This window comes from Chelonoidis abingdonii, chromosome 18 (genome assembly GCF_003597395.2).
Source record: "Chelonoidis abingdonii isolate Lonesome George chromosome 18, CheloAbing_2.0, whole genome shotgun sequence".
NCBI lineage: Eukaryota > Metazoa > Chordata > Testudines > Testudinidae > Chelonoidis > Chelonoidis abingdonii.
Genome location: NC_133786.1, coordinates 16,332,960 through 16,346,699, shown reverse-complemented (window position 1 = coordinate 16,346,699; position 13,740 = coordinate 16,332,960).

The following is a 13,740-nucleotide window of genomic DNA, read 5'->3' as shown; positions in this document are numbered from 1 at the left end:
TGGTTGGGCTAGTGTCTAGAATATTACAATTTTCTGATTACTTTTTAAGTTTAATTTTTCCTTTAGAGAAAAGAGGAAGTTTTTGAGTAAAACAAATTCATACAGATTTAAGGACTCATTAAAATCCCTGGGCTTGGCACCTGTATAACTCCAGTGACTTCAGTGGTGTGACTTACTCCTGATTTACACTGGTGTAAGTGAGGACACAATCAGGTTCTTTGTTGCATTTCAGACTAAAGCTGAAAACATCTCCCCCATCCTGTCCATTGCTCTTAATACCCATCTGCCTCTATTTCCCTGCTCTTATGTAACTCAGAGGTTTATTCCTAGATTCCAAGGCCAGAAGGGGCCACTGGGATCATCTAGTCTGACCTCCTGTGTAACATGGGCCTTAGGACTTGCTCAAAACAATTCCTAGAGCTGATCTTTTAGGAAAACATCCTGTCCTGATTTAACCATTTCCAGTGATTGATGGAGAATCCACCATAACTATTGCTAAACTATGACCGTTAAAAATCTATACCTTATTTCCAGTCCGAATTAGCCTAGCTTCAACTTCCAGCCAATGGACCATGTTCTACCTTTCTAAACTAGATTGAAGAGCCCTTCTTAAATATGTTCTCCAAGCAGATACTTGTAGACTGTCATCAAGTTTCCCTGTAACCTTCTCTTTGTTGAGCTAAATAGACTGAGCTCCTGAGTCTGTCACTGTAAGGCATGTTTTCTAATGGTGGCCCTTCGCTGACCCCTCTCCAGTTTATCAACATCCTTCTTAAATTGTGGACTCCAGAACTGGACACAGGACTCCAGCAGTGGTTGCACCAGTACCAAATACAGAGGTAAAATAACCTCTCTTCTACTCCTTGAGATTCTCCTGTTTACACATCAAAGGGGAACCTAAGCGCTCAGTGTGATGCAGTAGCCAAAAGGGCTAATGCGTGGTATCACGTTAGCCCTTTTTGGTCATACTTCGCACTGAGAGCTTTCTGTTCTGCTGATTCTCCCACATGATTTTTGGGTTTCTGAGCCGTTTGCACAACGGAACAAAGCTGAACCACCGCTTCCAAACGGCAAAGCACGAGAGTTGATGTGTGATGTCACAACCTGCAGTGTGGCATGTAATGATCAATGAAACTGGGTATGCTTTGTTAAAGAACTCCCTTCACAAAGGCAAATGGCAAATAAATAATATGCACCGAACAAACAAACCCTTAAAGGTGCCATGCAGTTAATTCCCCAGAGGCAAACAAAATTTGAAGAGCAAAACAATCACTTGAATGTTTCTAGGACAGTCTGATTGTGTTTATAGGCTAGCTTAGGGGAGCTATCGTAGCTAGTCGAGTATTCCATTTGTTAAGTACAGGTAGTGTTCTCTCTGGGTCTTCATCATTAATTATTATTTTTATGGCAGTCACACCCAGGAGCCACAGTCATGGACTTGCCAACCTGAAGCATCCAAAATCATGAGTCATGCCTCAAAAATCATAAGATTGAAAAATCTCATGATCTTTTTTGGCCAAAAATATTTGGTCTCTTCTTCTTGTTTTTAATTTTTTAGGGTTTTTTTTCACTGAGGTGAAATATTTTTCTTAAGCATGAGGGATAGAAATTATTTCGAAAAGAAAGCTGGCCTTCTCCCCCAAAAGAGGACCTCAGGGGCTGGAACTTTGAGAAGCCCCAAATATCATGAGACTTGCAGGAAAATTGCAAGGGTTGGCAGCTGCATTACAGGTGGGGCCTCTAGACATAGCTGCAACTGAAATAATCAGTATTAAAATTGAGGCGCAGATAAATAACAATGGGAATGGCCGTTAATTGTTTAGTGAAAGACTATCTCCCTTTTAATGCTCTTGTGCACTTTTTGGCGTTGATAAAGTTTTTTCAATTAAGGGCCATGCTGGTAGGCGGACTCCTAGGTGAGCATTAAAGAACTGGGCTCCTTCTGTGATGATTTAACTGAAGGGAGCAGTCCGGGACCCTGCAATGATAGTTATCACCAGGGTTGGGTTTTTGTTTTGTTTTTGTTTTTTGCTCGCAGATGGTACAGCAGTCAAGCTTTCCCTGAAGAAATTTCCTATTAATGGAACTGATGGCAAAACAGATAGGCAGGAATTGAAGCCCTTGGCTGCAGCACGGTGCAAATTGCATCAGATTGCAGCGTGGAGTCACTTAAACAAGATAAGAATTAGTGCAGGGCCCTGATGAACTCCCCCTCAGCTGCCAGGAGTTGTGTCAGGGAAAGAGAGTGCAAAGCCGGGGCTAATTTGATTTCTCGGCTCTGTTAGAGGACTGCAAGTTCCCTCCTGGGGAGTGCAAACAGCTTGGAGCTGTTTGCTGTTATTGAATCTGGATAATAAAAATCACAAGCAGCACTGCTGTAGCAGAGCTAGGGACCATGCCCCACGCTGCGGATGCTGCCCAGCTGAAGGTGAACCCATGTGGTACGCACAGCTGAATTTGAGGATGGGCATTGCTAACACCTGGGTGTAGCTACTGCAAGATGGCCTCATTTGGGAATGATGCACAGTGACGGGCCTGGAGAGGAGGATGAGGGGAGGGGGCAATGCATCCAGCAACCATCTCAATTGGCACTAATTGGGTCCCATTGTTGCCAGCTTCTTCAGAGACTGAGGAGTACATAGGCCATGTGGACGGTCTGCCTCCTTGCCTCTTGAGGCTGGCAGGAGATGGTTGGTGTGTAGGCAATGCACCACTGATCCTTACATTGGCCCACTCTGGAGATGAGGAGAGGTCATCCACCCTGGCACCTTGCACACTGAATTCTGCTCCTGTCATCCTCACATCTGCCTCATTCCCGAACTCAGTGGGGTTGTCATTTCAGTAACTATCCCAAAGGTTAATAAAGCCCGTATTCTTGCTCAGAAGCATTAGCAGATCCCAAGGCCTTGGGGCTCATCTTGTGACGGTTTATGGCAAGTAAACTGGAGAGGAGGGGAAAGTGTGTTCCTGCACCTGAGTCATTTTCCTTGCTTGCACATTGGTCGCAACATCAGGCAGGGCTGTATTGGTCAAGAGCAAGGACAGCCAGGGCAGCCTAGGGGTGGAGGCCCACTATGGACCTGAGAATCAGGGAGAAGGTGGCTTCAGGCCTGGGCACAAAGGGTGATTGTGGTTCTAGGCCTGGCATGAGGGGAAGCTGCATTAGAGCTATGGTAGCAGCATAATTAACTCTGAATTTTCTCCCTTGGGGTTTATGTCTTCGTCTTGAAAGAGATTTTAATGTAGTTTCTATCAGCCCTTCTGTTATCAGACGTCTAATTAGTGTGATATATTACAGCCTCGTGTTACACGCACAAAGAGACTGTACATTTGGGGCTGTTACAGGACGCCCACTGTAATGGATATGTTTTCCTGGAACGTCTGATATAAACTGGCAGCATCCAGATCAGATTTACTTTCCGAAATGGTGTAATGGGATTTTATTAGCTCTGTAATCTGCTGCATGGTAATTGCTTTTCTAGGAATCGAAGCACTTGGCATCCAGAGACTTTCAGAGCCTCGAGAAGAACTGCTTTCCATCACAGTTAGCTCTGTAACTAAACCTGAGTGGTACCTAGCTGGACCTGCTCTGGATGCACCACAGACAGAGTAAAACTTCCCAAAGCTCTAAGTGCCAAAGTTGTTTTGGAAAATGGGACTTCTGAAAATGTTAACCTTGGTAGGTTGTCCAGACCAGGGACAGGTTAGCCTGAGCCACAGTGGCGGAAATGCGCAGTGATTCAGAGTGATGGCGTAATAGTAAAGAGCAGGGCAGGAAACAGTTTTCACATCCCATGAGAAACTGAGTTTTTGAGAGGGGGAAAGAAAACACCTGTCCTGAATCAGGACAAAAAGTTGACACCTTGAACATTTTCACGAACCACAAATATGCAGATCAGGTCAATCAAAATGTTTTGTTTCAATTATGACCTTTAAAAAAATTAACCTTTTTTTAGTATAAATGAAATAAAATTTCCAAATGAAAAGTCATTTCAAACTGTTCGTTTGGAAGTGTTGAAGTAAGACTTTAGGCTATTCTCAAACTTTCAATTTCAAATTCATTCCCCGCCCCCCACCACCAAATTTAGAGGTTCTTCAAAACTGGAAAGCATCTGTTTTGAAGATTTTTTCCAATGGAAAAACATTTTGTCAGAAAACCCCCAGCTCAGCTCTAGTGAAGAACTACTTGGATTTCCTTTCAAGTATTGCTAACTTTTATTAGACACACTAGCAAGCGAGAGGAATCACACTCCAAGCTATATTCAGCATTCAGAAGCAGTTGTCTATAGTGGTTCCTAGTCTCCTGGGTTGTCCTGTATCCAGAGAAATTAAACAAATTCCTATGCAAACTGCAGTATTGGTTGCAACAGTCTATCCATGCTGAATACACTTTTGTTCTTAGACTTAAGCAAAGCAAGAAATTGCTTCAAATGTGGCAAAAGCGACTTTTACGTCCAGTTTGCAAGTAAATAAATGTTTGTTTACAAGGGAAACATCAGTCACTCAACTGAAGACTCTCTCCCTGACCTCAGACTGCTTGTCATTAATGCATGGATGATCCAATCTGGGCTTTTGTATGGTTGCCTTGGGGCTGCAGAGAACCTACTAGAGTCTCTAAGGACTTTGTGGAAAGCCCGTCAGCAGGGTGTGCTGGGTGATTCCCCTGGGTAGGTTAAATCTGCATGGTTAGCTCCTAGTGGAATTAATGGAAGCAGGGCCGGCTCCAGACCCCAGCGCACCAAGCGCCTGCTTGGGGCGGCATGCCGTGGGGGGCACTCTGCCGGTTGCCGGGAGGGAGGCAGGCGGCTCCGGTGGACCTCCCGCAGGTGTGCCTGCGGAGGGTCCGCTGGTCCCGCGGCTCCGGTGGACCTCCCGCAGGCACACGGAAGGTCCACTGGAGCCGCGGGACTGGCGAGTGGCAGAGTGCCCCCCGCGGCATGCCGCCGTGCTTGGGGCCGCGAAATGGCTAGAGCCGGCCCTGAATGGAAGCATCCTCTCTTCTCCCATCTCCTGTTTTGAGGCTGTTTCAGGTATTCTTTCTCCCCATGCTGCAGAGAGTTTTTTTCTCATCAGCTTTTCAGTGTGAGGATCAGGCTCAAGATTTTTGATTGAGGCAGGTCATGATCTCAATGGTCTTTAGTTTTCCTCCCCTCACATTTGTTTTAGAGCCCCCAGCCACCATAAACTATGAAATTCACTTGGAATTAAACTCTCTCCTCGGGCCCCCACAGCTCTCAACGATGGAACATAGCATGTAGTTTACTTTTGCATATAATCTCAGAAATGACCGTCCTTGAGCTTCTGTGTGGAATGGCTCCAATTATTAGTCCCCTTTGGAGAGTACCTGAAGAACAGTTGAAGTACTTGTTAAATTTGCTGGTGTCCTCACATTTCCTCCACTGTTTTCTTATAGCTTTTTTTCTTCTTTCCAAATTTTTGAGTGAATTTGATTCTTGTAAAAGTATTGCTCTGAAGAGTGATCGAGGTAAAGTCTGGTACAGAGCAGGCAATGGCTGTATAGTGCTCATTCCCTGCTCTGCTGATGTACCTCTGTCCTGACCTATGCCCCACCCCTGTTATGCCAGTCTGACACAGCTCTGCCAATGTACCTCAATGTTATATGCCTCCCAACTGCCTTATGTTTTCATTGTTTTGTCTCATATGGGGAGAGGAGTATGATGGAAAAGTTAGAGTAGTAGATAGATAGTCATGTCTTGACTCCATTCCCAGCCTGCTCCACGGACTTGCTCTGTGACCTTGGGCAAGTTACAGCCCCTGTCTGTGCCTCAGTTTCCCCATGTGTACAATAGGATTAATTACTTGCCTCTGCTACTGCAGCTCACATTAACGAGTTGAGGATGAATCAATGGCTTGCAAGGCACTTTGCAAGGCCCATAAAGCATTTGAAGGAGCTACAGAAATGCAAAACTGGGCCTAGTATTTGTCCAGCAAGATCAGTTTAAACTTTAAAGTGAGGATCTACTTTGAAAATTGTCCAGGAAAGGGGCACCCTGCAGTTCTGCATTTATCTCACAATAATGTCTTGATCAAATTTCCAAGGAAAACTCCCACCTGCAGCCATGCACAGTCCAGCTGGGATTAAAGCAAAACAGGCTTTGGTATCCCCGCCAGGGATAAAGATCTCAGGGGCCAAGTTGGCCTCTGTAACCTGTGGAATTGCAGTGGGTGGAACCACTGGTGCCTCGCTCCCTGCAAGAAGGGATGGAACAGAATTTAGCCTGCTCTTCCCTAGCAGTACCAGCCCTATAGCCGGCAGTGAAATGAAACACAGGCTCTGGCTATGCAGAAAGTTCTCTGCAGAATAAGAGGCCTTTGTACATAGTCACTTTTCTAACCATAGCTCCATGGTAAGGCCCCAGGGCAAATAAACAGAGGCTCTGTGTAACAATGACTGCAGGCCAGAGAAGTAAACTCAGTATTTCCTGAGTGGCAGAGCCAACATCCATATAGTTTTACCCTCTGTTTCCCTCAGTGCTCCCTATTTATAGGGTGCCTACTGAAGACCCCATTCAGCCCCATACCCCTCAGGTACCTGCATAGTAACCCTTTGCTTTACACTCTACCTGGCCTGTTGCTGGCTCCATCCTGAATACAGTCTAGCCACAGCCAAGAGGGATTTTGGCCACCAAGGCAGTAATGTTGCTTGGGTCATAGTTTAAAATGGCAGCAGCCCTGAAAAAGGAATAAAGCAGCCTCTCTGCTTCCCAGAAGGTGGGACTCTGTAGGAGATGGAGAGCCAGAGGCAAGGGGCTTGAGGAAGGACAGGGGAATGGGGAAGTTTAAAAATGAGCTGAGGGTGTAGCAGTGGTTTGTAAATTGCAGAGCACGGAGCCATTTCTTGTTTATATGGAGACAGCTTCCCATAAAAGCTAATAGGTTTTTGAAGGATATCGGGCATGGGAGGATCTGCTGCACTGTTAAGTCTTTAATTTAGCTTAGGGAGCCGGCTGGCGTTCCCACAGGGCAGGGGAAATTTCATGGCTCCAATGCTCCTGCAGACACACAAATGGCCTTGGACTCATCTAGGCGCTTGGGGCTGTTTTAGCCAATCAATACCAGACAACAGGAGCTGAGCTCAGGCTGCAGGCTGAAGCTGCTGTGGTGGCAATGTGCTACCCTGCCCCAGCCTGCGTGGAGCTCCTTTAGGATGGTCGCACGCAGGTACCTATCTCCAGTGACACTGCATGTGGAGTGAAGCACTGGTGACAGGCAGCGTCTGCCCACGGATCGGGGTGAAGCCACCAGCTGAGCAGCATCTACCACAAGAAGGAAGCTTCAAGCAGAGCTGTTCGGAACCAAGTAGGCGTCAGGGAATCCCCAGGTGGATTTGCATTCTGTGAGCTCTGCTTTAACCATGAGGTTGGACAAACCCCAGATTCCAGTGAAATGGAGGAGAAGCCATTGGGTTCTGCCTGGGGCTGAGGAGAAGCACAAAGCAGGGGCCTTGCAGATCCTGCAGTGTCTCCTTCTGGGTGGGGCAAGTGGCCTAGCCTGGGACTGAACGTCTGTTTGAATTTCTTCTGGTAACAATTTACTCTGCAGTGGCAGGTGGCTCTAACTCTGGAGTTCCCGATCCACCCTGTCATTTGCTCTGCTTCTGAGAAGAGGGAATGGGGTGAGGCAGTTTGACCCCTCCCAGCCAAACACACCCCACACTCCAAGCCTGGGGGATCCATAGTTGAACATGCTGGTCAATGCTGCCCCCTCAGGAGCACTGGCTGAAGCTGCTCACACCAAAAGGGCTCGTGATACATCTCCAATGTGGCATGGAGGAAAACAACCCTGCCTGGCAAATACCGGCAGCTTCCCATGGCGGATGTGTAGGGAGAGTAGGACATGAAGGAAGCTTGACTCTCAGGTTTTTCCTTTCTCTCTGGGCTGCCAGCATGGCAGTTTCTCAGCCTTCCAGCTGCACTTGCAGCTTTCCTGGCTAAGCTGTTGCAGGGGAGGAAGGGTGGTATTGATGGTTCATTACTTGCATTGATAGTTACTGACAGATGCCAACCAAGCCTTGACTCGACCGCCTGATGCCTCGTATCTGCTCAAATTATTAATTCATTAATCCACGCTTCGTTCTCCAGCCTGAATCCAGCCAGTTGAGCGTGAAGCCTGGGGTGGAGAACGTGTCCCAAAGCAGGAGAAGAGAGGGCACTACCTTGGCCTGCGTTGAGCTGCATCTGGACAGTGATGCTGATCTGAACACACAGCTCTGGGTGTGTCTACATGGCATGCTATGCCCAGCTCTGTGGACTCAGTGTTGCCAAGCCCGTGCTTGCATGTCCACACTGCATCGCAAAGCTGGGTTTCAAAAGGCTGGACCCGGGTCCCACAGCCGGGATAATACGTCCATACTGCACTGTGCTGACTGTCTGACTCAGATCTGTGGCTTGAGCTGTGTCCACGCTGCAAAATGGACCTGATGGACCTCTGCAGGACCTGGATGCTGGGTCCTAGGCCCCTGGTCCTGAGTGCCTGCTGACCTAAGGCAGGTTGATATGCGTGTGGATGGAAAGGCAGGGCAAGGGGCTTGAGCTGAAACCTGAGTCGGAGCCCCAGCTTAGTCTGCAGGGTAGATGTTTTCAAAGGATCTGAACACCATGCTGGACCCCTGGCTACCTTGGGCCTGTCTCTGGGGTCCACTGACCCCCTGAGTTGTCCTAGTGATGAGCACACTGCATTGAAAGTCTCTCCTCTGCTGTAATTGCTCCTTATGAGAGTTCTGGGTACATGCATATCCCTCTGCCTCACCTCTGTGTTTCCTGGGACTGGAGCTCCCAAGCCCCTGTGACCCAGCTCCTGAGTCCTGCCACTACTGGCACTGCCATGTGTGAGCTCCTTGGAGCAGAGGCCGTCTGCCTTGTACAGCATCAAGCACATTGTTGGCACTTGGCCAACATTAATGAGGGGTGGATGGGCCCAATGGTACCTCTGGGGAGGGGATTATGGGACTGAAGATCCTAGCCAAACCTCGCACCCTGGTAATGAAGTTTTCCCTGAGCACCCCTTCAGCACTCGCCATGCACAGACCAGGGCAGTGGGAACCGTGGAGAGCCACCACTTGCCCTGAGCAGCGGGAGCAGAGAAGGAGCCTGTCTCAAGGTTGCCAGAACTCCCATTTCAGAGCGTATTTGAGGCCTCAAAATCAATAAAACATTATTACAAAGCCTATCTGGCCCTGCCACCTGCTAGGGAACCTCAGACTCCTCAGGACTGCACGTCTGCTGTGATTTGATGCTCCGAGACCGGAAATAAACCCTGGGCTGCGTACAGAGTCAAAGTTCCTAGCTCCAGCCACGTGTTGCCTGCGTGGGTTGCTGGAGCTGCCGAGGGTGACCCTGGCGATCTAGCAGGCTCTGTCCAGATACTAGGAACTAGGCTGGCACAAGCCTGCCTGTGTCCTCTTGATGCTGCTCCCTTGGCTCTTCTTGGCGCCGATTCTTCACTTGCTGGGGGTCTGTCCTGGGAGCCCACCTCCGAAGCACACATCCCTCTCTCCCTCGAGTGAAGGGCCCATGCTCAGCAGCTGGGGCAGCAGCAAGCAGACGGCCTCTTATCCAATCCAGTCCTAGTGGAGAACAAAGGTACGCTCGGCCAAGTGTGAGAACCTTCTCGGTACCTGCCAGCATCTGGAAAGCTCTCCCTGTGTGTCTTGGTCTCCTCCTTTGAAATCTCAGCCAGAAGCACCTCCTGTCCCCTTGCTTCACTGCGTCTTAACCTCTCCCTTCCCTTGCTGCTGTTCCTCTGTGTGGTTGTATTACTTAGTGCATCTGTGTTTTGGGATGCAGCACCCACAAGCTCGATGTGGCCCACACAGCTCCTGGGTAAGACTTTGCTGTGATTCATAGAAGATGAGGGTTGGAAGCGACCTCAGGAGGTCATCTAATCCAACCCCCTGCTCAAAGCAGGACCAATCCCCAACTAAATAAGCATTATGGCCCTGCCAAATGAAGCACAAACTTAAGTACATCACCTCCTTGATCTGATCTGCGGAGGCTGGAAGCTGATTTTCAGTGTGAGGCTGAGCTCGAAGCTCAGTTTCACATTTCACTAATCAAATCACTGTCATGGGTCATTTCAGATCCTGATGGTTTTGCTCTGTGCTAAGAACCAGGCTATCATAAACGCCTCGGTGCTGCATTGTCTTACTAATTATGGACACATAAATGTCTCCTTAGGTAAATAACTCACAATAAATAGAGGTGGACTCACAGATGGGTGGCTTACATGGCTTCAGTCATGTACTCTGTGATGGGAAAGCCACCGGGCTGTATTCATGTGCACAAACCAAAGCAATGTGAAGAATCAGGCTCTGTTCTGTCGGATTACATGTGGCTTCTGTGCCTGTGGGATCCAAAGCAAACCATGCTCTCTCTTGCAATGCCGCCTGCATGAGGGCAGGTCAGTGTTCAAGGCAACTCAGTCCTTGACTCCTCTACTGTGACTGCAACTCTGCAAGTGAGCGCTGGGTCTCAGCTGGTGCCAACTGGCAACTTGGGAATCTTCCCCACTGCTTAGGGGACCATCAAACTCGTTTTACATCAGCCACTAATCGTAAAGAATGAGCTTTGGTCTGTACCAGGGAGGGCTGGATCTAGACAGGTATCTGAAGATACAATGCACTATCTCCCATCACTGGGTGCCTGAGCCATCCAGCCCCCCAGGTGTGGCTTGTTAGGCTCCTCTTCCATCACAGAGTCTAATCCAGGGGTAGGCAACCTATGACATGCGTGCCGAAGGTGGCACACAAGCTGATTTTCAGTGGCAATCACACTGCTCGGGTCCTGGCCACCGGTCCAGGGGCTCTGCATTTTAATTTAATTTAATTTTAAATGAAGCTTCTTAAACATTTTAAAAACCTAATTTACTTTACATACAACAATAGTTTAGTTACATATTATAGACTTATAGAAAGAGACCTTCTAAAAACATTAACATGTATTACTGGCACACGAAACCTTAAATTAGAGTGAATAAATGAAGACTCGGCACACCACTTCTGAAATGTTGCCGACCCCTAGTCTAATCAAAGGGACCCCTTTCTGCCGGACTGCAGGTGTGACGGAACCAGGACAAGAACCTCCCTGCCGCACCATGGCAGACAGTCTGCTACAAAGGGGCAAAGCAGCTGTGAACCTAGTGAGGAAAGGCACTGCCGATGGCTTCAGGAGCTTTGTTTCGGCCCATTGTAAAGGAGAACAGTGCAACCAAGAGAATGGTTAGCAGTTCCCTATCTTTTAAAGCAGCTGTACCAACTTACCAGGCTCATCGCTCAGCTGGACCAGCCAGTGTCCCTCACCCCCAGTCAGTGTGCTAAAAGTTCAAAATCAATTTCAAATTGGGCCCCAAAATTTAATAAGAATTTTTTATGTTTAATGCACTAAGAAATGAAAATGTTTCCATGAACTAATCCAACTAGAACAGTTGTTTCTAAACGAATGGTTAGCTGCTACCCTGACAATGCAGTGCTGAGAAGCTGTCTGGGAAAGTGACAGTCAGCAATGGTGTAAGTTCCCACAGTTTGCATTTCTCAGTTTAGACAATCATCTAGAGGCTGCCAAGTAATTTGAACTTTTTGATAGTACATTCACTTTTAATATTCTAAAATGAGGCAAAGCAATGTATCTGTTACCAGCATGTGATTTCTAATCAGATGGCGCCCCTTAGAATTCAGAAGCTTGATTTCAACTGAAAGGGAATTAATCAGATGTATTTCTGCTGGACAAAGTACACTCACCAGAAAAGTTCAATAACCTTTGATTCGGCCCAGCAAGGTGATGGGGCTTTGACAGGAGTTGGTAGTGTGAGGTTTTCAGTGGAACTCAAATAAACTTTGTTCCTTTTGTAGGTACACATCTGAAGTGAGTGTCTTCTGCTCTCTAGGCAAAGTGCTTGACTGTAACAATGATGGCCAAATGCTAGCAAAATATCCTGTTTGGGATGAGGAGGAGACCTGAGCATTCTCTTCCATCTGTGATTCTCATTGGCTTTATTCATCTTTCCGAGGGAGTGTGATTGTGACAGGTGTAATGGGTCCAAATGTATAGCAGCAGCATTTTGAAAATAAGATTTTATTAGCGCAATAAGAAAACTGCCCTACATTGTGTTCCTATCCTTATAATAAAAATAAACAGGGGAAATAAATAACCAGCATCTCCATGGGAGAGAAGATGGGACTTTTTCACCATTCCACTATATTTCATTGATTAATTATCAGCAGCACAAAGTTCTTGGCTGCCTGGAGGGGACAGTTATAAATGTGTTACTGTTTTTTTAAAAAAAAGCAGCGCTCTGTGTAATGCACACAAACTGGGCTTTGGCATAAGAGAGTGTCTCCTCCACACTGAATTCTGTTTAACCTCATTTGAATAGCTCTCTGTTAAATGATTGCCACACTGGCTCCTGGCACGGTGATATTTACAGAAGTGGGGAAAACTCCACTTTAAATGTAACAACTTTTGCAATGTCATTTTTTAGCATTTGAAGCTCTTTACCCACAAGCACAGAATGGGGATGTAGACAGGTGAGATCTTCCCACTAGTTGAAATGGACTTGCCTGGGTCAAAGGCGGAAAAGCAGACACTGAACTAATGCCGTGGAGGAATGGCTTATTACAAGCCAGCCAGAATATTGTTTGTACTGGATGAAATGCTTTACTCTCTGCATTGGTACTGTACATCAAGACAGTAACTCAGCATCAGAGGCCAGAAACAGGGCAGACTGGTTGTGCGTTGGGTTCTGGGAAGAGTTGAGCACTGTGGGTTGGAGCTGCTGGGGAGCTCCAGCTGCATTGCAAATGCTCCCCAGTCTTGCAGCTCACTCCTTGGAAGCAGGTAGCTGGTGGGCTCCATCTAACAGAGCAATAAATCATGCAACAGAGCGATTTTCAGTGGCTTGCCCGAGACCACTCAATGGTAGAACTGGACATCGAACACAGGACTCTGGACGCCCAGTTCCCCTTGCCCTGACGACTGATGGCAACAATGCGTGTGCTTAAGGACTTGGCTGACTATGGATGGACTTGAGCATGTACTTAATACTAAGCATGTCTTGATGTGTTTTGCCAAATCTGTGCCTGAGAGCTGCGGGCCGTTTGTGATGCCGCTTGGCCCTGTCAAAGGCAGGATTTACCACTAAGGATTGATGTTTCCATAGCTGCCAAAGGTCAGCAAGCCGAGGTCCCGTGGGGCAGAAAGGACTGGGACATACCTGCAGTTCTAGGCATGGTGGGAATGGACTCTGGGTGCACCTCACCTGCCCCTCTCGCTGGATTGCGAAGCTGAAATGCCTCCGCCAGCTGCTGGGAGCAGAGAAAACTCCACGGGAGTCTGTGAATGCACTTTCTGGGGAAGCGCCTCCCAGTTGAAATTAGGGGAGGTCAAGACAGAGAGGTTATTCCCACTGGTGGAAGGGGCTGGATGGGGGTGGTTCAAAACCTGTCTGATGTTCTTCATTTCCTTAATAGCAGTGGAAGCATTTCATGGGCAATTGGAGCTAAGCACTAGCCCGGCGGTAACGAGCGGCGAGAGACAGCTGCAGGTAAAGGCTCTTTGTGGGGTTTCTGCTTTTTGTTTCTGCATGAATTTAGTTCTGGAGGGAGAGTGCCAGAGAGATGATCCTGGAGACCAAGCACTCCACAGATCCACAAAGCCGGGATGGCCTCCTGGAGTATGAGCTGGAAGGTGAGGGGGTTCGGTCCCAATGGGCCACGTGATCATTGGC